Below are 26178 nucleotides of genomic sequence, written 5' to 3'. Positions count from 1 at the left end.
TGGGGATCCAAGACAGAATAGTCTCTAGGGAGGAAGAAGGAGAGGGTAGAGTCTCTGATATTTATAAGGTGCTCATGAGGGAGGAAGGGTCCCAGACGGAGGAACTGAAACCCAGATGGGAGGAGGAGCTAGGCGGGGAAATGGAGGACGGGCTGTGGATAGAGGCCCTGAGTAGGGTAAATTCGACCGCAACATGTGCCAGGCTCGGCCTGATTCAATTTAAGGTTGTCCACCGGGCCCACATGACGGTGGCTCGGATGAGCAAATTCTTTGGGATAGAGGACAAATGCGCTAGGTGCGCAGGAGGACCAGCGAACCACGTTCACATGTTTTGGGCATGCCCTAAGCTTAGGGGGTACTGGGAGGGATTTGTGGGCGTCATGTCCCGGGTGCTAAAAACAAGGGTGGCTATGGATCCAGGGGTGGCATATTTTGGGGTTTTGGAGGTCCTGGGAGTCCAGGGTGAGAAAGAGGCCGATGTTTTGCCCTTTGCTTCCCTGATAGCCCGGCGACGAATACTATTGGCATGGAGGGACTCAAAGCCCCCGAAGACTGGGTTGTGGCTTGCGGACATGTCGAGTTTCCTGGGTTTGGAAAAAATTAAGTTCGCCTTGAGGTGATCTGTACAGGGGTTCGCCCGAAGGTGGCAACCATTTATTGACTTCTTTGCGGGAGAGTGAGCGTCAGCAGGGGGAGGGGATGGGGGGGGGGGGGGGGGGGGGGGAATAGAGTAGAGTAGAGTAGGAGGGATAAATTGGCGGGTAGTACCGGTGGGAGAGGAGCGGGCTTGTGCAGTAGGTTACGACTGAAGTATTGAATGTACGTGGATGTTTGCACATTTTTGCCTTTTTTGCTTTCTTTCTGTTGATGTCTGTAACTGTTTACAAAGCCAAAATCTACCTCAATAAAATTGTTTATAAAAAAAAAAGATTATAGCACTTTTCAAAAATCAGTATATTTTTACCGTCCTAATTGTCTCTCTTTCCCATCTCTCCTGAAGGTAGTAATACATTTATAGACACTACCTAAGTACAGTTCTCAACACTGAGTGTTGGTGGGATTTTTCAATGTGGGGGTGAAGGAGTGTATCACAGCCAAGTTCTGTCTCACCGGATGCCCACACATACAAAGTTCCTACAGAGGCTTTCAGATAGCGATCAGGAAAATGGGCTGGGCTGATTTTCTGCCAAAGCACTAGGCCTTAAAGAGTGCTCCAACCAGCATCCTGGCTATAGTCATCTGACTTGGCATAAATCAGGAATCAAACCTGTGACTTCCCTAATTTATCCCACAAACCCGTTCCTTTCATCTTTTGAACTCCGGCAGGACAAGAATGCCTCCTTCCTATCGCTTTTCAACAAACGATTTCAAGGTCCTTATTACTGGTAAAGTAATGTTGAAAGTGTAATAATGCTGGTGGCTCTGTGCATGTATTAGTAACTAAATGATGACAACCAATTAAAAACTTCTAGAATTTTATCCTTGGCTCTCACATTGCTTCCTAACCACGCAATATACTTTGACTGCACAGGTCTGGGTTCGAGTATACCAAATAAAACTATGCATCAAAGGAAACTCTAATACCAGTACACCTTTGCTTTAAGTTAATTTTTTGATTAGTTTTGTTCAAGCATGTATAATCATCATGGAATACATCGAGCTAGTAATAGTTTGGGTGGTCTCATTCTTAAAGGCTGGAAGAAGGAAAATACTTGTGCAAGAATATTGTTCTTCTGTTGTTGAGCAACTGTGTACCAAGGGGCAAGGTTTTACTTCACCTAACCAATTCTGAACTTGAGCTAGCACCAATGTTATCACTACCGTTAGTGTCTCAAATAATAATTTGTACCGCCTCTTTAGCGAAGATAGAGGTATAAATAAGAGTAACAAACAGGACCCAAGGTACTAATACATTTTCAAATAATCAGTTTCTCTTTGTGTGTTTTAATCGCTCAAGGACAAGGAGAAATGAATGGGTATTAAAATTAATTCGGAATGTGCCAAAACATTCCACTGAAAGGCCCACACAGATGGACTTTGCTATTTTAAAAAACAGGTCTGCATGTTTCAAATGACACTTGGAATTTCTGCAGCTCAAAAACAGGTAGAAGAGAGAGGAGAGTTTGTTCCGAAAGACTCTTAGCTTTTACCAAAGTGTGTTTATTTTGGAACCCCATGAATAACTCCGCACTCGGAGTGGAAATTACAGGAATAGTAATTAAGAGCACGGAACGGATTTATAAACCTCACTGTTTAGACGACAGTTCCAGATGTGAAGCAGCTGCACTGCAGCTAATGTTATTTTATTCCAAATTCAGAAGAATGGGCCTTACCATGATCAACTCATTTGCTGTTTTTTTTCCTCAAGTCGTTTTTTTGCCCCATCAGTATTTCAAACTTCAAATGGCCTGTTTCAGCTCAAACTGTTAAGGTGATGGTCACAATTTCTATCACAAAGGTACCTATGTGCAAAGGACAACACAATTTAGATCCCTTCCATGTCAGTACCTTCAACTGGAGGAAGTCACATTTATATTTCATTTTAGGAGGCCATGCAGACTGTGATTTTGGAGCACCCTGTTTCAACTCGAAGGAAGGGTTTCAAGATTTCAATTTTTTTTTAAAAGGACAGTAAAATTGATCTCTGTGCTGTTAGCTTTATGTGGTAGGGAATATAAATGAACCATTGTCCTACACAGCCTCGTCTGGTTGAAATGGAGTGAGATGGGGCTGTAGAAGGGGGGATGTCATCAGCTTTCTCCACACTGAATCTTTCAGCTGCCAGAAGAATGGATAAACTATGATCCCTTCACAATATTCTTCAGTCAGGATAAAAGTTAAGAAGCATACTTAACAACATACCATAGCCTGATAAATGTTCTATTGACTAATTAGGTTCTCATAAAGGGTACAGAATTCCAATGAAAAATGTGCCATTATTAAAACAGCTGCTCAACGTCAGTTTGCCTTTGATGAGCCATCAATTGCACGAGAGACGAGTTGCTATACAAAAGTTAGGCTTTAATAAGCTAGAACTTAGCCCTGCGGTTGTCTACAATAAAATGGACGACCGCCGGGCATTTCAACTATTTATACCTCGATAAGGAGGCACGGTTACATGACTGGTCTCAACCAATCGGTCGAGAGGCACATGACCGACCAGGGCCAATGGTAAGCCGGTGTTCTGCCCCAATGGCAGACAGCTATGCAAATCATACCACCACATTCACCCCTTGCGGAGAAAGAAGCCGGGGAGGGGGGGGGTAGCAACGAGAGCCGGGGCGGGGGGGGGGGGGGGGGGGGGGAAGAGAACTGGTGATATGAGCAGCAGCTGGGAGGACAAAAATTTTCTCTCCTTTTATTAAATTTGGGGGCTTCCCACTGGCCCAGACAATAAGCAATATTACACAAAGTCCCAACAAAGTCCATGGAGCTGCTGAAATTTAGATCGATTCGATCAGTCTTTTCGTGGCCCGTGACATTCTGGCAGACCGCCGCAGTGGAGGAGGTGACGTCGGTTCAGCCGATGGTGGTGGTTCCGCTGACGTCCTGGAGTCCGGGAGCGATGGTCCTTGAATAGTCTCCGTCACCCGAGCTGGCTGTGGAGACGCCATGGATGGGGAAGGGGTGGCCTGGGTGGGGCGCTGGGGGGAAAAAAACAGGGGGGGGGTCTGTGGTGAAGGGGGGGAGGCCGCACGCCGGCGGGTGCCAGGTTTCGGAGGGAGACCGTGCCCTGCCGACCGTCGGGGTACTCCACATACGCATACTGCGGGTTAGCGTGGAGTAACTGGACTTGTTCCACCAACGGGTCGGATTTGTGCACCCGCACATGCTTCCGGAGCAAGATGGGTCCGGGGGTGACAGCCACGTCGGGAGAAGGGATCCGGAGGACGACTTCCTGGGGAAGACAAGAAGACGTTCATGAGGTGTCTGATTTGTTGCAGTACAGAGGAGTGAGCGGATAGAATGTAGGGCATCGGGGATAACCTCTTGCCATCGAGAAATAGGGAGATCTCTGGACCGGAGGGCCAGTAGTATGGTCTTCCAGATGGTACCATTCTCCCGCTCGACCTGTCCGTTACCCCGGGGGTTATAGCTGGTCGTCCTGCTAGAGGCAATGCCTCTGTTGAGCAGGAATTGACGCAGCTCGTCGCTCATAAAGGAGGACCCCCGATCGCTGTGTATGTACGCGGGGTAGCCGAACAGTGAGAAGATGGAGAGGAGGGCCTTAATGACGGTCGATGTGGTCATGTCGGGGCAGGGAATGGCGAAGGGGAAGCGGGAGAATTCATCAATTACCGCCAGGAAGTAAATGTTGCGGTTGTTAGAGGGAAGGAGCCCCTTGAAGTCAATGCTGAGACGTTCGAAGGGGCGGGATGCTTTGATCAGGTGTGTGCGCTCGGGGCGGTAGAAGTGCGGTTTGCACTCGGCGCAGATGTGGCAGTCACGGGTTACTGTCCTGACGTCCGCGATGGAGAAAGGCAGGTTGCGGGCCTTTATGAAATGGTAGAGGCGGGTCACCCCTGGATGGCAGAGGTCCGCGTGGAGGGAGCGGAGGCGGTCTATCTGCGCGCTGGTGCAGGTACCGCGGGACAGGGCATCAGGAGGCTCATTGAGTTTCCCAGGACGATACAAGATCTCATAGTTGTAGGTGGACAACTCGATCCGCCACCGTAAGATCTTGTCATTCTTGATCTTGCCCCTTTGTGCATTATCAAACATGAAGGCTACTGACCGTTGGTCTGTGAGGAGGGTAAACCTCCTGCCGGCCAAATAGTGCCTCCAATGTCGCATCGCTTCGACTATGGCCTGGGCTTCCTTTCCACAGAGGGGTGGCGGAGTTCGGAAGCTTGGAGAGTTCTGGAGAAGAAGGCCACAGGTCTGCCCGCTTGGTTCAGGATGGCCGCCAGAGCTACTTCTGATGCGTCGCTCTCGACCTGGAAGGGGAGGGACTCGTCGATGGCGTGCATCGTGGCCTTTGCGATGTCCGCTTTGATGCGGCTAAAGGTCTGGCAGGCCTTTGTCGACGGCGGGAAGGTCGTGGTTTGAATGAGAGGACGGGCCTTGTCAGCGTAGTTGGGAACCCATTGGGCGTAGTATGCGAAGAAACCCAGGCAGCGTTTGAGGGGTTTGAGGGTATTGGGGAGAGGGAGTTCCATCAGGGGGCGCATGTGTTCGGGGTCGGGTCTTATCACTCCTTTACGCACTACGTAGCCGAGGATGGCTAGTCGGTCGGTGCTAAACACGCACTTATCCTTATTGTACGTGAGGTTAAGGAGTTTTGCGGTTTGGAGGAATTTCTGGAGGTTGGCATCATGGCCCTGCTGATCGTGGCCGCAGATGGTGACATTATCAAGATACGGGAAGGTAGCCCGTAATCCGTACTTGTCGACCATTCGGTCCAACTCCCGTTGGAAGACCGAGACCCCATTTGTGACACCAAATGGAACCCTAAGGAAGTGGTAGAGGCGCCCATCTGCCTCAAACGCGGTGTATTTGCGGTCACTCGCGCGGAAGAAGACCTGGTGGTAAGCGGACTTAAGGTCCACAGTGGAGAAGACCTTGTATTTCGCGATATCGTTTACCATGGCGGAAATACGGGGGAGAGGATACGCGCCCAGTTGTGTAAACCGGTTGATGGTCTGGCTATAGTCGATGACCATCCGGTTTTTCTCCCCAGTCTGGACCACTTGGGCTCGCCAGGGACTGTTGCTGGCCTCGATGACCCCTTCCGTCAGCAGCCTCTGGACCTCGGACCTGATGAAGGACCGGTCCTGGGCGCTGTACCGTCTGCTCCGGGTCGCGACGGGTTTGCAATTGGGGGTGAGATTAGCAAACAAGGAGGGGGGGTCCACTTTGAGGGACACGAGGCTGCAGACAGTGAGGGGGGTATAGGGCCGCCGAATTGGAAGGTCAAGTTCTGCAGGTTGCACTGGAAGTCCAGTCCTAGGAGGGCCGGTACCGGCGCATAGGTCAGGGAGGACAAGGAGTTTATAATTTTTAAAAACCTTCCCTTGGACCGTGAGGTCTGCGACGCAGCACCCGGTGATGTGGACGGAGTGCGAACCTGAGGCTAACCCGATTTTGTGTTTTACAGAATGGACAGGGAGCGCGCAGCGTCTTACCATGTCAGGGTGAACGAAGCTTTCCGCGCTCCCGGAGTCCAGCAGGCAGTCCGTCTCGTGGCCGTTGAGGTAGATGAGCATCGTCGTTTTGGCGAGCGTGCGTGGACGTGACTGGTCGAGCTGAATGGCCGCGAGCCGTGGAGAAAATCCGTATTCGTCGTCGTCGTCCGAGTAGATGCTGGAAGAACCTTGCGTGCCAGTCCCGGAAGGTGGTGCCCAGGATCCGCACGTGGAGTCGGGATCCCAAGATGGCAGCGCCCAGGACCCGCACGTGGAGTCGGGGCCCCAGGATGGCGTCGCCCAGGACCCGCACGTGGAGTCGGGGCCCCGAGATGGCGGCGCCCAGGACCCACACGTGGAGCCGACGCCCCAAGATGGCGGCGCCCAGGGCCAGCACGTGGAGTCGGCGCCCAAAGATGGCAGCGTCCGTGGGGCCCTCGTGGTTGCTGGGGGCGGGGTTAGCGGTACTGGCGGGCCGATTGGAGCAGCTGGGAGCGGGGGCAGCGAGGCGCGCAGGCCAGGAGCGGGGTCCCAGGGGCGGCGGGCTGAGAGTAGTGCGGTGCGCTGGAGGGGCCCCAGAGGAGAGAGAGAGGCGCGCAGGCGAGGTGCGAGGTGCAGGCCGGGCACAGGGGCCCGGGGGCGGGGGGGGGGGGGGGGGGGGGGGGGGGGGGGGGGGGGGAAAGAGTGTTGCGTGGCGTCCAGAGGAACCGCAGCGACCATTTTGGCCTGGCAGACAGTGGAGAAGTGGCCCTTCTTCCCGCAGCTCTTACAGAGGGCGGAGCTGGCTGGGCAGCACGGGCGAGGGTGTTTCGCGAACCCGCAAAAGTAGCAGCGGGGCCCCGTGGACTTGTCGGGGGGTCCCGCGGCGCAGGCTTGAGGGAGGTCGGGAGCGGCGGATGGCGGTGGGGAAGCGTGCCAGGAGGCCCAGGATGGTGCCACGCGGCTGGGGACATAGGCGCGGGCATTTTGATCGGCGACCTCCAGGGATGTGGAGAGAGTCCGTGCCTCAGTTAAGCTGAGGTCGTCTTTCTCCAGCATCCGCTGGCTGATAGCGGGGGACTGCATCCCAGCCACGTAAGCGTCTCTGATCAGTAGTTCCATGTGCTCCGTATCTGAAACTGCGAGGCAGGAGCAGTTCCTCCCCAGGATGGCGAGGGCCTGGTAAAATTGGTCTAATGACTCACCGGGGAGCTATTGTCTGGTGGCCAGCAGATGTCGGGCGAATGCTCTGTTGACTGGTTTGAGGAATTGTCCATTCAGCTTTAGTATTGCGGCATCGTAATCTTTTTCCTCCTTGATTATCGCGTAGGCTGCGATACCCACGCTGGAGTGGGGGATATGAAGCTTCTGTGCCATGGTGGGGGGGCTGGTTGCAGATTCCAGGTATCCTTCGAGACATGCCAGCCAATGTTGAAAAAGTTCTGCAGAGTTCGGAGTTTGCGGGCTGATGCGGAGGCATTCGGGCTTGATCCGGAACTCCATCTTCAAAAATCTAGTTTATTAAATTGATGAGCCATCAATTGCACAAGAGACGAGTTGCTATACAAAAGTTAGGCTTTAATAAGCTAGAACTTAGCCCTGCGGTTGTCTACAATAAAATGGTGACCACCGGGCGTTTCGACTATTTATACCTCGGTAAGGAGGCGTGGTTAACTCAGCCTCTCGACCAATCGGAGAGCTGTCACATGACTGGTCTCAACCAATCGGCCGAGAGGCACATGACCGACCAGGGCCAATGGTAAGCCGGTGTTCTGCCCCAATGGCAGACAGCTATGCAAATCATACCACCACAGTCTTCACGACAGCACTTTTCCCTTGGAGTCAGATGGTCGCTGGTTCAAGCCTCAGTTCAGGGTTTAAGCATGTATATATCGACTGATATTTCAGTGCAGTACTGAAGGACCAGCACTCCATTGCCAGAACTGCTGTCATTTGGATAAGGAGTTAAACTGAAATCTTTTGTGCTTGTTGAGGAGGGTACAAACGATCCCAAGGTACAATTGAAAGAGCAGAGAGTTCTTCAATGTTCACTCATTCAGCAACTCCACCAAATATAGATTAACAGAACATTTTATCTTTTTCTCTTGGTGGTACCTTGCTATGCACAACTTTACTTTCTAGTTTGCCTAAGTAAAATCAGTTACTTCATTGCAGAAGTAATTCATTGGCTGAGGTGCTTTGAGATGATAATTACTTGACATGAAAGCAATTGCAAATCCACCCAAAGGGTTTGTTAACTTGATTCACAAACGGCCTACAATTGGGTACCTTGATCCTGCACATATTTGTTACAATTTATTATTTTGTAAGTTGAATAGTCTTCCTTACCTGTGGTTATTTTGGCTCCTCTGTACTAAATGAAACAGGATTATCAAGTATCAAGTATTCTGTAAGCAAAGAAAACATAATACAGGGTCAATGGAAACATCCCTTTGCTTTTTTTAATATCTTCAACCCTAACTTTAGGGCAGCTGAAGCAAAGTAGAAGGTTTCCATTTCCTACACTTCTTTTGGTCTCATAGCTTCCACATTAATACGAATTAATGTCAGTTAGCTCCATGTCTCATACACTGCTTTCCCGTCTGCGCATCTTGTTCTGTAATTCTTTGGCTTTGTAGACCACAAAGGAGCCCACACCAAGTTGTTGAAAGGAAATAAAGGTTTACGGCAATAACTATTATTTACACAGCATGAAAAATCCCAGCCGGATCTCTCCTGTTGGTACCCAAACTGGCCGACTTTCTACAGAATCTAACTATACATGGTTTAGGGTTTCCTGCCCCTTTAACAGAGGAGCTTGTATTCAGTGAGGCTCACGGGGAGTTTAATCTCACATCGTAAATCCCGTGCGGGTTATGATATTTGGGTTGTGTGTTTTAATTTTTAGTCAATCTCTGCAGTTGTCTTTCTTATTTCTGTAAGTCATTCTTTCAATATTTTCTCTTAGCTCCAAGGTATGTATAATTTCCATTTGGAGAAGGACAGTAAACACCACTCTGTAATTATCTGTAAAGAGTTTAGCAAAAACGGTCCAACTTGATTAACAGCTATCCCTTTTGGCATTCGCTAGTGGTATTTCTTGAAATGCTCTCAGGAAACTCATCAAGTGCCAAACGGCGCGATTATTCCAAAATGTTTCTCAAAGTGGTCGCGAGCGGGAACTGCCACGAGCTTCCCGGCGCTCGCCGGCGAAACCCTCACCGCAATACATTAATCGGTCCACTTAAGGAGATCCCACGGACTTTATGCCGCATATGAAGGCTTGCCACCTGATTCACCAGGACCACGCTAACCAGTTCGAGCAGCACTTAAACTGCTCTTGCACAGCCAACTCCACTCAGCTCGCAGCCATGGCACTGAGACAACCGGCCCTACAATTCGAGGACGCAGACCTGGAGAGGCTCTTAGAGGTGGTCGAGGCCAGGAGGAATGTCCCATTCCCCCGAGGGTCCCTGGTCACACTACCCGAGCCACAGGGCAGCCAGTGCCGCCAGTGGCAGCGGCCATCAGCTCGGGCAGTGTGACCAGGAGGACCAGCACCCAGTGCCAAAAGAAGCTTAACAACCTACACCAGGCCGCACAGGTGAGTTGGCACTGCCCCCCCCCTCCCCCGGCATGAGCCGTGCTCTGGCCTGCCCATGCTGTCTCCTTTACAACCCCCTCCCTGAAACATTCCCCCCCCTCCCCCCCCCAGCACTAAACCACATGTGCGACTAACTATGCCCTCTCTGTGTCTTCACAGGAGAAGCTGTCCCACTATCGTAGGAAGAGGCCCACATTAGAATCTTCACAACCTTCGAGGAACAGGCCATGGAGGTTACAGGGTGGCAGAGGACAGAGCGGTCACCAATGCGGAGGTTGACGCATGCCGCAGAGCTGAGGATCCATTGGGCCCCATCCAGATGGACTGTGAAACGCAGTTATTATCGCCATCCTGAATGACCCATCCTTCCCTCTGACCACATGTCTATTCTCCCTCAGGTCCTCCAGCCAACGTCGCCGAACCATCCATTGTTGTCCCCCACCCTGCCCCCTATGAGACCACCTTGGACGAGGGCTTTGGGGGTGCCACCATCGATGCGGCACAGCTGCCAACCCCACCCTCCAACAGCGCAGATCCACACACCTCGGTGGGTGACATTAGCGGACAGGCTTCTGGGGCACATTCTGGCGAACACCACACAGTTGCTGATGCACATCAGGTGGAGGGAGTAACGCCCAGGCAAGACAGCAGTCAGACGGCTGCTGGATCTCAGGACCCAGCTGGGTCTCTGCCAGATATTGAGCCTCTGGAAAAGGTTTACCCAGAGCTGAGCAGACGTTATGGTGCGGCCGGGGCAGTCAAAAGGAGATGTCAGCGACACTTCTGCAAGTCCATAGCCGATTGGAAGAGTTCCAGAGGCTATGGGCGCAGGTGATGTTGCCGGCAATGTGTGGCACCAAGGCCAACACTGCTAGTGTCGTGAACGCAGTGGACAGCCTGGTGCACAACACCACAGCATCAGTGAAGGTGTCCAAGGCGTGGTGCAGTCGCTGACAGCCATGGCTGAAGGCCTCGGCAGACTATCCCAGTGTGACCCAGTAGCAGGTGGACCTTGATGCGGCACTGCAGGATGCGTCCCAGCCTCAGAAAGGAATGGCCTAGGTGCTGCAGAGCTTGTCCCAGTCGCAGGTCAGCTTTGCCGAGGTGCTGAAAAGCATATCCCACTCACTGAGGAACATCGCCCATGGACATTGGCACCATAGTGCAGATATTGGGGATCCGCCAGTGCTAGCAGAGCCAGATGGTACAGGATCAGCTGGGGCTCAATCCAACTGCGCCCCCATCCCGAGGTGAATCCTAGGACCCTATGGGCACCCACCGGAAGGAAGGGGTGCTATGTACCAAGCCGACCCGTCCCATGGAGTGGGGATGGTGGCCACCAGCTCCCCTGAGCTCCACCCCTCTGACGATGCCACTTCTCGCAGTCAGCACCTGGAACAGTGCGACACGGCTGTGCCCACCAGGGGCATCGGAATGTGGTAAGCAGCTGGCCACGGGATGTTGTATGCAGGTGGCTTCCTTAACTTCTGATGTGCATCCTGGAAACATACTTAGAGCAATGAAGGTTGAGCATGTCAGGGATCACTGAGGGCACTGGGGAGGTAGGTGGGTAGGAGGTAAGGGAGTATTGTGCATTAGAGGATGAGGGAGTAGTGGGGAGAGAGGGGCGGAACAGCGGGAGAATGGAGCAGTGTTGGACACTTGTGAAACATTATAAACCCTTCACTACAACCTGTATGATGTCTCTGTCACTTTCTTCCGCTATGTGGGCCAACCTCCGAATCCTTGTCCCATCTCCCAGGCACACCTCAGGTGTGTTTTGTTACCTGTAAGGCAGGTAATCTGTGCTACTCAACTCAGTTACAGTAGAGGCTTTGGAAGAAGGCTCGAAGTCATCCAGAAGTTTTATAGAAGGTTTATTGAGCAACACAACTTAAATAACTGCGTGATTTCTTACTTTAAGAACTATACTAGTAGAAAGGTTACAACCTTTCTATACACGACAACTATGCCTGACCACACTAGTGTGTTAGTCCACTGAGCGTAGTTTTCCTTCAGTAGCACCATGTCTTCTGCGTAGGCCGGCGTGTCCTGGATAAGTGGAAAAACGTTGGAACTCAGCCGCGTGTAGAATCTTCTGAGCTTCTGGAATTTCTTCAGGCGCAGATCCGATGTATGCTTCGAAACAGGCTAACCAATGTTGAAAGTCCTTTTTGACGTTGTCTGATTGCGGATCCAGCTGCAGGCGATCCGGCTTGACGCGGAGGTCCATCTTCTGAAAACGTAGTGTAATAAATTGATGCACGATCAATTACACAAAGACGAGAGTTGGATGCAATCGAAGCTTTATTACACTAAGATGTGTGGCCTCCTACAGCAGCTGGCGAAGTGACTGCTGTACTGGGAGCACACATATTTATAGTCCACCTACTGGGCGGAGCCAGCAGGCAGGGAACTACTCCCGTACCTGTAGTACAGGGCCTTACCACAAAACACCTACACCGACATCCTCTATATTCAATATATACATCAGTGGTGATTACCACACACATGATGTCTGTCCCTATGTATTTACATTGCGTATTTATCGTAACTATGTTTTTTCATGTATGGAACAATCTGTCTAGACTGTACTCAGAAAAATACTGTACCTTAGTGACAATAAACCCATATCCAAATTAGTCAGGTGCTCAGCCCTTATCCCCCAAGAGCCAGCCGGCCATCCTGGGGTGGTCCTGGAGGAGGCCGGGGATGTCTCACTGCCCCAGGATATAACTGTCATGCACACTCCCTAGGTAGCGTGCACACAAGTGCATTCATGTGGTGGTCACATACAAGGTGTATATTCAGGAAGTGGAACTCCTTCCTGTTAATGTAGGGCATTCATAGATGGCCTGGTGAGCGCAAGGCGACATATGTGCAATGATCAAACCCTGAACCCGAGGCACCTCGGCGATGGCGCGAATCCTACTGCCCGGGCATCTTGTTGGGCTTGGTCTGTGTTAAAGTTTATATTGTTTTCTGCCTGGGCAAACAGGGCATCCATGAACTGTTGGATGTATCTGTGAGCTGTGGCTTACGAGATGCCACAAAGGTCCCTGCTCAAGCCCTGGAAGGATGCCAAGGGCTGCGGTGACTTTGACGGCCAGGGAGTGTAGTGATTTGTATATCTGAATGTATGTAAAGGGTTAACATCCATAAGCAAGTGCTAGATAACCACTAGATAGCAGCACCTGATATAGGTATAAAAGGTAAACTCGGAGAGAGTTCCCGCCTCTTTGTGTTAGGAGTAACTAGTGAACAGAGTTAGAGAGAGATAGCTTAGTGTGCAATCATCATTATATATATTTAATTGTATTAATCTAATCTAATCTACAGTTATAGTTATTGAAGAGTGAACAGACTCATTGTTAATTTATTATCATATTCAATAAAACAGTATTTGCTTTATTTGAAGACTTCGAGTGTTACTGAACATCAAACATACGACTATTCTGGCAGAAAGCAAATGAGTAACAAGATATTACACAATGTAATATAACAGGGACAGCGGGTGTCCTCCTCCACATGGTGCCAAGTCCACGAGGACATGGCACAGGTGCCGCACCGTCTACTTGTTGAGGGGGAACCTCCGGTAACATGCCCGTCAACTGCTCGAATGATAGCAGCACTTGTACACCTGGGCCATTGCAGGCCTCCCCTCTGGGTCTCACCCTGGCCTGATGGGTGGCCGGGTCCTCAGGGTGTAGGTCAGGGTCCAGCACATGGGCCGCCACCTTAAGTCTCTGTTGAAGCTGCTGCCACCACCATCTCCAGCTCTTGGCCGTCCGGCCTGCCAGCAGCACCACAAGGGCTGGTTCAGTGGAGTCCAAAATAGCGCCCATAGCAATCAAAATCTCTAAGGAATTGGGAGAGGGTGTGATGTGATTGACAAACAGTGGTGGCTCCCACCCTGGGATACTCCATTCTCCCATTGATCCCCCCCCCCCCCCCCCCCCCCCCCCCATAACACCTGAACGCCCTGCCCATGCATACCCGGCTGCAGTGGGCCCCTCCCCACTCATCAGACCTGTATGCCTGACACCAGCGCACAATGTTACCTGGACCGAGTGCTGGTCCCCTCCCTGTTGTACTCATGCACTCTCCAGCTGGGTACATGTCCCTGGTGCTGGGGCCCATCCCGTAAGTATGCAAATCTTGGTTGCTGCATGTGTGTAGTTGCCTCAGCAGTGTTCAGCCAGAGTGACCAGGCATCACGGTCTGATTGGGATGCCAGCTAATAAATCCCACATGATAAATGGCATGCCCACCCAGGGGAATCCACTTGGGATGTGTGAAGTGTTCATTTAACCACGATTGTCAATTCCCTGTTACTTATAGCCTCCATAGAATCATAGAATTTACACTGCAGAAGGAGACCATTTAGCCCATCGAGTCTGCACCGGCCCTTGGAAAGAGCACCCTACTTAAGCTCATGCCTCCATCCTAACCCCGTAACCCCCACATAAACATTTTGGACACTAGGGGCAATTTATTATGGCCAATCCACCTAACCTACACATCTTTGGACTGTGGGAGGAAACCGGAGCACTCGGAGGAAACCCATGCAGACACGAGGAGAATTGCAGACTCCACACAGTGACCCAAGCCGGGAATCGAACCTGGAACCATGGAGCTGTGAAGCAACTGTGCTAGCCACTGTGCTACTGCGGCGCTAACAACTGCACACAAAGACTCGATTCGGTACAAGAGAGGCTTTATTACAGTGAGATGCTATTCCTTCGGCTGCAGCTGTAGAATGGCATCTCAGGGAAACTGATGAATATTTCTACTGCTCCCTGTGGGCAGAGCTAGCCGGCAGGGGCTTACCGGAAAACCTGTAATACAGGTACTGTTGTACATCCCCTAATGCAAGCACACACATATATACAGTGGTAGATCACCACACTACCATGCTGCCTTCAGTCACAGGGCCAGAGACCTCCGCAGTCAGTGGGAGTTGTGGGTGGTCGGTGGGGCAGACAGGCAGGGACAAGGGTTGCACCCGGAACAGGTACACACCATCCAGGGGTTGGCATGTTGGAGCCACATGCAGTTGTCTGACCAGCAGAGCACCCCACCCCTCCAGCTCCAACCTCTCTTCTTTGTGGACCACACCAGCTTAAATGGTGATTATTGGTTTCTCGCCACACTACGACGGGATCGCAATTTCGCCAGTGGGAGCGGGCCGGGTTGCATCGCAGGCGGTTTGGTGGCTGGCGCAATTCTCGTTTGTGATCTCTGCCGCTATTCACCGACCTCGCACATTCTCGCTCGTGTGAGACGAGGTCACTGAATCGCGTCCAAAGTGTTTGCATTTGATGTGCTCATTTAGTATTTTAAAGGAGTTTTAACTCACTAAAAAAGAACTAATTAAAATATGAGCCAAAGGAATTTGGTAGAAAAGCGTGACATAAAATTGCTCAGTGTTACCTTCATGCTATTTAATTTCAAACAGTGAGTGGTGGCTTAACTTTCTCTGAAACCTGGACAACCTACAGATTTATCAAGAGGATCTAGTTTGTTACCAAAGTACAACATTTTTAACTGAGTTTCAATCACTTTTCAAACCCATTTTATAGCCCACACATCAAGCCATTCAATATTTGAAAACAGATTCTTGTTAAGATTTGCATCTCGGAATCGGGTTTCCCACTAAATTTTCTGTTTGACAAAAAATCAGTGATGTTATAAAAATATTGAAGAGTAGGTGGATTTGTAAACAGAGATCTCAGGGGGTTACCTGAGCTTCCAAAGAGGTCATTAGCCTGAATAATCTTTAAAGTAAATGAGTATTTGCAGGCTGCAATACTGATCAGATTCCAAAATGGGGGATCTCACTGGTGCAAGCTAATGATTCCTTGTCCCCACTGGCTGCTATTAGTGCCGATAGGAAAAAACTGGAAAAAACATGTTTTTTTGTAATTGATATCTTTAGCCTTTTGCTTTTCAAGAAATTACTGACAGTGAAATTAACTATTTCAATGCTATTTTTTTCAACAATGCTTCTCATTCACTCAACACAGTTTGTTCAATCCAAGCCTTCCATTCCCGTTTACATGAAGTCTTGGTCCTTACTTAAGTTAAAATGACAAGAGCATATTTACATGTCAATATTGTGTCAACAAAAGATTAATCATCGAACCTTATAATATCTTAAAATTGTGCCACTTCTGATACACGAAGTCCCAAACACTGATAAAGAACACAAATAATCTGATGATTACGAATTGTTGATTCCTTAAAAACACAGTAGTATTATTTTCAAAACTGTTCATAACTAGCTTTCAGTATTTATCAAGAAATGTTCAATCTTGAAAAATGGACAGATTTAAATGATCCTATTCCACTGCACAATTCACTGATTTAGTTCGTAACATATCAAAACTACTCAAATAAAGTGCAAAGTATTACATATATAACCTGAAACAGAAATGATTGAGAAACACGCAAGGGATCAATTAATATCTCAGAGGGTAATAGATTGACTATATTCTGGGCTCATACTTGTCATTATAACAAAAGTTCTTTAAGGTCCATATTGTCCCTTAGATGCAAGAGTGAAAATTAGCATGGGTGTAAAGGGCTACTCGGCCTAGAATGAACCTGGATGATCCTATGAGAGTCCTGACAAGATTATCTCCCCTTCCATTTCACATGCAAAGTTCAAAACTTCTTATGAGCAGATAAAACTAACAAACAGATGTGCAATAGATAACAAAAGAAAAAATAAATTGGGATGAGAACATACTCAAGATTCCACATGGACAGTCCACTCAGTAAGGACAAACTTATCTGAACATAACACCAGGACCAAGTACTCTATTCAATCATAAATCAACATAAGGCAGAGAAAGAGTACACAGCAAAAACGGGCTTGTAACACCTCCCGCCCCCCACCCAGTGTCAATGTATTATCAGGTGCCAGGTTGCGTTCCTGACGACAGTATGATAGGTGAGCGAGCTTAGAAATTGGAAGCCTGTATACTCATTCAAATTGGTTTCAATTAGTTTGTCAAGCTTGTTAATGTGGCAATTGGCAGAATAATAAGTGTTGGGAGAAATAAACCGTTCCGACAATGCGAATCATGCCAGGTGGGATCTCATTTTTTGCACTGAATGATTGCTAGGGTGGGTTAGAATTCACCAGCTGGCTCCTTTGAGTTCAGCAGTTCAGGCTGCTGTGTGTGATGTCATCATTTGCTACTGGAAGATGTATTTTGCAGGGATACCGTTGCCGTTTCAAGGCTTCAATGAATCTGCAGAAAAGTACATTTAGTGCCACATCTGTATCTCAGCCTGTTTGAATCTGGGGCCACTGAGCTCCATGGAAGACATGTCCTCCACTGAGGAGGAGATAAGATTGATGAGATTGAGAGGGAGAGGGAGAATAGTCAGATGGTCAGAGGTAAGATGCATTGGAGGCGCATGAGGGTGACAGACCAATGCCAGAGCAAGTAGCTGCTGAAGGCAGGATTCTGAAACCACGGAGATGTGGAGCAAGGACTTATTATGCCCGACACAGTGCCATAGGCGATACAGGCTCTTGAGCCACAGTGATCTCTCTCTGTGAAATGCTGGCAGGGTCGATAGCTTCCAACTGTGTGGGTGGTCACCCAATGTCAGTCGTCATCAAGGTTACTGTGCCACTGAATTTCTTTGCCACTGGATCCTTTCAGTCAACCTATGGGGACCTCAGTGGCATTACACAATCTGCTGCAGACTGCTACGTTAAGGTATTTACAGATGCAATGTTCTGAAGGGCAGGTCTCAGTACATTGCATTTTGTATGGAGTGCCACAGTCAATTTGAACGAGCCAGAGGCTTTACAGTGATGGCGGGTTTCCCAAGATTCAGGGAGAAATAGACTGCACTCACATCACCATAAAGGCTCCAGTAGATCAGCTCTGTGCATTTATAACAGGAAGGGCACCCTTAAATTTCCAGTTGCTATATGTGACCACAATCAAAGAATTATGCAGATACTAAGTACCGAGGCAACAGCCATGACTCCTGCAGGAGCTCCTAGATACCAATCATGCTTAATGGACCCGATGCAGTAAATGGTTTGCTTCTGGGTGGCAAGGACTACCCTTCGAAAAGATGTCTCATGACGTCTACGGGGGCCCTGTGTCTCAACATCACACCATCTACAATGCAGATGCAGAGAGGAGCCAAAAAGAAAACCAAGGGAACCGAAGGGCAAACAATTAAGCTGCTAACCTGTTGGGATGAGGTTCTGATACCTGAATAGATCAGGAGGAGGACAGCAGTATGCTGCATCCAGAGTTTCACTGGTCATTGTGTGCTGTATAACCTCAACATTCAGAGAGGGGATGCCCTGGGGGAAGGGTAGTGGATTTGAGACAAGTGAGAAAGCAGCCATGATCAGATTGAATGGCAGAGCCGGCTCGAAAAGCTGAATTGCCTACTTCTGCTCCTAATTCCTCTGTCCTCACTTGCTGCTGCGCTGGAGAGAGGTTGCTGACCTGCTTGTCCCCTTGCCCTGGATGACTTTGAAAGGCATCCTCTGTGTGGCTGAGGACTTGAGGGCCCCACCGTGTTAGAATACTCTTGCTGTGTGGCAGCAATTGAGGGCGTTTGTGCCAATGGCGGAGAGGCCGCTCCATCAGAAGTGACCTGAGAGGTGCTTCCAGATGACAGCATCTGCTACTAAACCTCCGCCACAGAGACTGACTGTTCCTCCCTGTCTTCCTGTGAGGTCCAAGGAGTTGGCTGAGTTTATAGGCTCCTAGTTTCCTTGTCCCCCTGTCTCTGGGCCCCTGAGCTTAGGAGCTGGGCAATGGAGTGCAGGTCAGAGCACATACCCACGGCTGTTTCTGCAATCAGTGGGTTTGCAGTCGCCAGCCTGTACGTGGAGGAAGCTTAGTACTCTGAGGAGTGGTGATCGCAGTGCACATTATGGAAATGTATGCCTCCACAGTCAGGGCCAGCGCACACAATTCCTCTGGTGTATCCGCCAAATCTCCACGCACCTCACACTGGACATCTTGCATCTTCCAGCTTACAGATAACTCCAGAGGCTCATCTTCCGACTTGGACCCCAGCCTCTGGATCACCTTGAACACTCCTCCGACTGTCCAAGGCCTGCTCCACCACACTCTCCGTCCGTCAACTGCACATGCAATTGTGAAGTGCATTCACCAGATTGTGCTTGCCTTCATCCTGCCATGCTAATCCCTGCCAAGGGTGCTAGTATCTGTGCTGGGCCTTGTGATGTGAGGCTGCATTCTCCAAAGCTTTTTATTCTTCCTCAGAGGCAAGTATGGGAACCTCAAGCCTGGCAGGGTCAGCAGACAATGATTCGCCTTTGCAGCAGACATGGAAGAAAGGGTGTTAATTGGTCTTTCACAACCTGCACAAGATTCAACTATGTGGATTATAATATATGACACCGTACAAACATTAAACCATTTATAACAAACTCACAAGGTCTCTAACAGGAAGCTTCCTGGCCTTTGAATGTATACACCTCACAAGTCCAATGCAGTCACCATAACAGGCCTCTGTCACCCTCCACCTAGCTCCTATCTGTGTCCCAGATCTGGATAAAGCCCCTTTACAATCTCATTACCAACTGGTTGTCCTCCAATTTTGCCTCTGCCAATCGAGCAGCTTCATTTCATGGTGGACAACAATAAACCCTCCTCCTCCAACGACGTGAGGATTGGCAGGTCAGGCACGCCATCTCCAGTCCTGTTTGTTTCCCGTGTATTATGAGCCCTCTTTTCCTGAAATGAGGTGTGGCATTGCAATGATGTTTACTCTCAGATATCTTGAATTCAGTAAATCTCAACACATCTTTCCGCAATAGTTGTTCTTGTTCTTGGAGATCCAAGTTTTTTGAGGAATGCATAGTGTTGACCAAGACTCTGCTTGATCGGCTTTGGTAGTCACAATAATGACACCAGGATTTAGTAGACTGAACTTTATTCAGAAGAGCTATCTTAATTGTGATTTCTGAGAATATAGTAGAGTCTACTCACGCTCACTACTGAGATCTAAGTATTACCCATACTGGTGAAGGAGGCTGGCCAGGCTTCAGTCACTTTATACGGATATCTTGTTCTTTTCTTATTTTATTATAAATTTAGAGTACCCAATTCATTTTTTCCAATTAAGGGGCAATTTAGTGTGGCCAATCCACCTACCCTGCACATCTTTGGTTTGTAGGGGTGAGACCCACGCAAACACGGGGAGAATGTGCAGACTCTACACGGACCGTGATCCGGGGCCAAGATCGAATCCGGGTCCTCGGCACTGTGAGGCAGCAGTGCTAACCACTGTGCCACCATGCTGCCCCTACCTTCTTTTCTGAGCTCCGAGCTCAGGGTCTTCTTTCCACAATAGTTGTTCTTCTTCTCTGAGGCCCAAGTTCAGGGTTCTCCTTCTGCAATGGTTGTTCTGAGCTCCGTGCTTAGGGCCCTCCTTCTGCAATGTTTGTTCTTCTTCTCTGAGCTCCTAGCTCAAGGTTCTCATTCCGTAATGGTGATTCGCGGATTGTAACGTTTGTTCTGCACGCTCCAAGAGTCCTTCTCTTATACAGAGTCAGTAAAGTGATCAACCACGACATCCTCAACTAGCCTCTGTCAGGATTCTGCTCCGGGCACAAAAGATGTCCTTAGTTGCCACTTATCCTGCTATACTCACATGTCCGCCTGTTACAGTGATCCCTTTGATCCCATTAGTGTAAACATATGGGATTACCAAGTTTGGCCATTCCCATCTCCCAGAGTAAGCCTGAGATACAATTCGTCATTATACAGTAGTTTACAATTGCACAATTATCATTACAAATCAAACACAATGTTCAATTCATTAACCATTCTCCACACATTGTAGCTACTTTGAATTTCAATTTCTTGTTTATGTTCCTCTTCCATCTTTTAAGCATAACCATAACAAAAACTTGATATACAGTAACAAGAATAATAGCTATAACAACAACGTGTGAGAGGATGCGGATCCAAGAGTAGATTTCTACATTAATGCCCCAAATCCAAATGTCACCCAATCAGGTTGTTTCTTTAATTTTCTGTATCTTTTCACCAATCTTTGTTATTTCCTGTTCTACCTGCACATGGGTTCTTTCTAGTTTCTTCTCCAATTTCCTCAATTGTTCAGGCAATAGCTTTACCTCAGTGAGATAATTCTCCTTATACTTCTTTTAGTATAATTCCCACAGCATTCCCAGTATTCCCTTTAATTTCTTCGTTAAACCAGACTTTCGTCAAGTCTCTAATGTCACATGTTGTTACATTGTAATTTTGAGATCCCATGGTCAGAGACTTGTGTTGTTTGTTAGTCATCTGGGATGGAACCTTTCCAGCATTTACCTGTTCCAGGTTTTCCCTCAATTGTTCCAACATACAGTTGCCATAAGTACTGCAAAGAGTCCTCTCCCATTAACGGTTGCTCACCTTCTTCTGATCTATGATCAGTTGGTTTATAGTGCTGCTGCGACCCTCTAGCACCCTTATGATATCTTTGCCTCTGCTCCTTCTTGCCCTGCCTGAGAAGTAGTTTCCAGATTACTGTTTAGGGCAGACAGAATGTGTTTCACCTGTCCTGTCAAAGTCCTAATCTTCTGATTAAGGGTGCCCAGGTCTAGGGTGTTCACAGTGGACATCCCTACCCCATAGGCTGACATGTTAGTCTTTCTTATTTCACTTTTCCATCTTCTCCTCTGTTCTTTATTATCTACTTTAACTTTTTGTCCCACTAAGATTTGCGTCAATTTACACGTTACTTCTGTAAGGGTCCTCTCTGTTTATTACTTTATTTTCCCTTTCTTTCATTTTGCCATTATCATTTTTGATCCAAGGGTGACTAATGGGCATATACCTTTAAGTCAAGCAGCAGAGAGAATGAGGAATTTGTCATAATATCCACTCATGTACATAATGAAGTGCAGACAGGCAGTGATTGACACACAGGATGACCAGTAAGCACACAGAACAGTGCAGCCAATCACCAGACAGGACACGACCACTATAAAGCCAGAGGGCACCAGGTTTTCCGTTCTCTCTGGACCCAGCCACTGAGACAGTCAGAGTCCACAAGCTAGCCAGTGCAAACACCATGCGGTAGCTAGTATGTCTGGTCAGGCTAGTACAAGGTCTCCAGTCAGTTCAGTATAGTGTCGACCCACAGCTGAATATGTTTATTAGTTCTATCGTTGAATAAAATGTTGCTCATTCTGGGTGAGTGTGCTTTACACTCAATTTGGCTCTGTTTTATTCCTTAGCTCTAGAGTCACCAGGTATCGTTAAGATACCGCCACAAGATTCAAGTTCAAGCTCAGACCAATAACTCAATACACCAGTTAGTAAGTTAGTTAAGACACGTTTATTATAATAGTTATCTACTACTTATGCATATAAAACTACAAGACTAGGCTAATCCTACCACTAACAGGCCAATACTTATCTGGAATAAGGGAACTGCCGGACCAGGGAACAATAGCCTCTTGCTTTGTCCTGGATCCGCAGGCTTCCAGTCGGTGTGGACTAAAGGGGTCAGGAGTGTCTACTCTCGTAGCGTGCATTGTATGACACTTACTTGATGGCAGCTGCTGACCAGGCCTCTCCTTCTCAAGGTTCTTCTACTGCAAAGGTGTTCTGCTGGGAGGGCCGGCTGGTCAAGAAGAACAAATCAGTCCTGGGACCTGACTTTTATAGGTCCCAGGGGCTTCGCTTCCTTCTGGGCGGACCCTCTCTAAACCTGCAATCGATTGGATCTCTTCCCAATCGATTGATTTGAATTTCCCCAATAACGGGGCTGTTCCTCGATCACCAGGCAGTTCCTTACACCTTATTGGTGTCCTTTGTCTTAGACTCCACTGGCGCCGGAATGTCTGGCCTTCCATAGAATGTTTAACTGTTGTGTCCATTGTGCCTGGGAATCACCGTGAATCACTTCATTAATATGCACAGCTTGTTAGTTACAATTCTGTCTGGTTTTTGTAGCAGCTAGAATACAGGGGATTCTGCAGACTGCTTGTTTCTTTGCCAATGTCCATTTTACCCTGCAATCTTTGCGTTCTTCCATTTTGTGTGAGGAAGTGGCCAACCCAGGTGGTTACAAAAACCGTGTTGGATCTTCTCCAGTGTTAAACGTCTGTTTCTAGCTTCACTGCATCAAGTGCAGTCCACATCGAATCAACCTGCCTGACACATCAGAATTCAGCTGTTACAGGAGTGAGGAGCTTCAGACTTGTTGGCACCAGAGAGAGAGATGGGCTGCGTCTCAGATTGATTATGGCCTAAAAGAATGGCCTAAAAGGTTGTACTCTTCCCAGTAGCAGCTGGAGATTGGATCCTGTCCCATTGGAATGGTTTTTGGAGTCCCAAGGAGTTTCAGTTTGACTCCTGGACACAGAAATACAAGGATCTGTTTTCTCTCCTTCGAAAGGCTGTGAGTGCTACATCCCTGAAACTGCAGAGGAGCTGGATGAATGGCTCTACAGGAAAACCATTACAGGCTGCAAGCAAAGACCAAGACTCTCTCCAGGAAGGCTGCAAGTGTTGTATTCCAGAAACAACAGAGGTCTGGATGTGTCTACAGTAAAATCCTCAAACTGAAAACAAGGTTTGAAGAGGAACAGGGTGCCACTTTGAAATAAACTCTTTTTCTCTTTTACTTATTTTTTATCCCTTTCTTCCCATCTGTGTTTGTCTGTCTGGTGTGTGTATATCTGTGTGTGTTTATTGAGGGTGAGGAGCATGTTAAACCAGGGGGATTAGGAACTAGAGATGAGTTAACCAGTTGTGTTTTCTGCAGATTTCATTATAGTTTGTGTTATAAATAAATAATTGATTAATAAATAATAATTGTGTTTAAACTTACAAACCTGCTGACTGTAATTAGTGGACAGCCAAAGGCTTTGGGTATTTTTCTAAGATTTATTGGTTAATTCATTTGTGTTGTGACTCTGGGTCAAGTGGGGTTGGAACTGATGGCACTCAAGCCCAGGATGTTGTAACACTTCCTTTGGCGGACAGGGCAGCAGTTAGGGAGTTGTAAAATGCTAAGATCCAATACCACTGGTATCAATTCATGGTGAACATTATCAAATAGAACCCACTTTCCTTAATACAATCCACTGTCTGGCCCCAGCATTGTCTTGGTGTACTCTAATGGTTCCTCTGTGGTAGTAGTTCCTAAGGTCATTGTAGCAAAAATTGTAATCGTACAGGTTGGCAGCATATTTCTTGCTTCTGTCCCCCACAGTTTTAAACTTAGGTGTGTTCCCAATAGTGGGCGAGGGTGGACCTCAGTTCTAATCCTGGCACATTAAATCTTCACATATATCACCCCGTTCCAGCATTCTGATTCTACCGGGCTCCGGTATTTGTTGAAAAGTTATGACTCAGGTGGGTCTGGTTCCATGACTGAAAGCATGCCACATTCCCCACCCACCTGCAGGAATGTGGATCAAATCTCCGGTGAGTTGTAAAGGGATGGGCTTAACCAGGCACACAAAACACATTGGTATGTTCAAGTTGTTTATCGTGACCTTTGGTTCGCTAAAGGATACCGATCCATCACTCAACAAGCTCACCGACTGAATTGAATCCTCCGAGGTTCCAGTCAATTCCAGTATGACGAGAGCAGCAAACCACGCCAGATAGCACTATACCCCTGAAACACAGGTCAAGATAGCACCTGTTATTATGTACAGTTTTTAATAATCTGATATCATTCACTGTCTTAGAGTCCATTACCTGGTTTAGTGGAGACGGACTTCGCCTGTTTGGCGGCCTTCTTGTCCTCACCAGCCGAGGTATTCCAGAGGGAATGGCTGTTCCCCTCATTTGGTTTCCAGCTTGTTGGGCATTTTGTTTTTTGCCGTGTATGGGTACATAGAACATAGAACATAGAACAGTACAGCACAGAACAGGCCCTTTGGCCCTCAATGCTGTGCCAAGCATTGTCCGAAACCAAGATCAAGCTAGCCCACTCCCTGACATTCTGGTGTGCTCCAAGTGCCTATCCAATAACTGCTTGAAAGTTCCTAAAGTGTGGAGAAGGTGGTTGTACTGCGGCTTGTGCCCACATAAGGGCTTTAGCGACTCCCCTGGAGCTGCTTTTCATTGTTGGCACGGAACTCATTGTTGTTGGTTGAACGGTGTCGGTGGGAGAAGTAGGTATGATGGGCACATTTAGTTCCACTATTGTGTTCTGCCACACAAAGTGGAAATGGCAAGCCAGTTTTCCCCAAAATAGTTTCAACTGGTTTATGTGATACTACCCTGCCTTCCTGCTGTCCAGTAATATCTTGTACGTCGGGAGGCTACCTTTGTCCACTCTGGAATATGGTCCCATGTACCTGGGTGACAGGAATGTCCACGGCTGATAGATCCTGATCATGACTCTTTGCCCTACCTCAAATTATGTGAGGGTCGCTCTGCCATCAAAATAGGCCTTGCTAGTTTATTTCATCTTTCCTAGATTGATCGCAGCGGCCATTTGTGCTGCTTGCACTTTCCCAGTAGCTGTTAAACAGTTTCCTCACGTGACTGAGCTTGCATCTCGGGATCGGTTAGGTCCAAACCCAGCAAAGTCTCAATTCCTTTCATGACTCATTCAGTTATCAACATGTGTGGTGTAAAACCTGTAGTGACTGTGTTTCTTATTACAATGAGGGAAAATGGCAATATTTTATTCCAGGTGGAGTTATTTTGTTGGACGGTTTTCCTAAGCATATTCTACAAAGTTCGATTCAACCTTTCTACAATACTACTGGACTAGGGATGATACGCTATGTGAAGCTTTTGGTTTACTCCCAGCAGTGTCATTGCGACTTGGGTGGTAAAGTGAGTCCCTTGGTCTGACTCGACACTTCTAGGCAGTCCCTATCGAGTAAATATGTGCTGGACTAAAACACTAACGGTAGCTTTAGCAGTGCTTGTGGTTGCAGGAAAGGCTTTTACCCATTTACTGAATGTATCAATTATGACCAAAATGTACTTGGATCCCCACTTACAGGATGGCAGAGGGCCAAAATAGTCAATTTGAAGATTGGTCCACTGGCCATCTGCATGTCAAGTATGTCTAAGCTCCCCTTTGTTAGTGTAGCAGTCTGGCTTATTTTGGATACATGCCAAACAGTTTTTGTTTTTTTATAAATGTTTTCATTAGGTTTCAGTATATATAACAAATATAAATATGAACATAACAATGAGAATTTCTGCAAGGGAGCTCCTAGGCAGTTGTCTTAAAGTTAAAGTTATTTACATTGAGATCGGTTTCAACTATTCACATGGATTTTTCAATCTCTTCCTTCCGTTCCTTCGTCCTTTCCTCACAATGTTCACTGTGGCCATTCTGGTCCACTGTGTCTCCCTCCCCATCAGTTTTCCCCTCTCTTTTCTCCCCTCTGATTCCCAGTGTTTTTGCTCCTGCTCTCGCCAGCCCTCCCCTGTGGCTCCCGGCTTCTCCATTTAG

At 48.1% G+C, this 26178-nt stretch overlaps 1 long non-coding RNA gene across 1 annotated transcript in view; it reads right to left on the bottom strand.

Moving 5' to 3' along the window:
• Window positions 1-2360: 2360 nt before the first annotated feature.
• LOC119967262 overlaps window positions 2361-26178 on the bottom strand; it is a 41028-nt gene continuing 17210 nt past the window's right edge. Inside the window, exons 3-5 of the long non-coding RNA XR_005460955.1 lie at window positions 24293-24372; window positions 8454-8512; window positions 2361-2462 (exon numbers count right to left, since the gene is read on the bottom strand). This is a non-coding gene — a long non-coding RNA (uncharacterized LOC119967262). The remainder of the gene's footprint in view (window positions 2463-8453; window positions 8513-24292; window positions 24373-26178) is intronic.

This window comes from Scyliorhinus canicula, chromosome 1, assembly GCF_902713615.1.
Source record: "Scyliorhinus canicula chromosome 1, sScyCan1.1, whole genome shotgun sequence".
Classification (NCBI taxonomy): domain Eukaryota; kingdom Metazoa; phylum Chordata; class Chondrichthyes; order Carcharhiniformes; family Scyliorhinidae; genus Scyliorhinus; species Scyliorhinus canicula.
The sequence above is the reverse complement of the archived record's forward strand: the minus strand, read 5'-3'. Positions and strand labels throughout refer to the sequence as shown.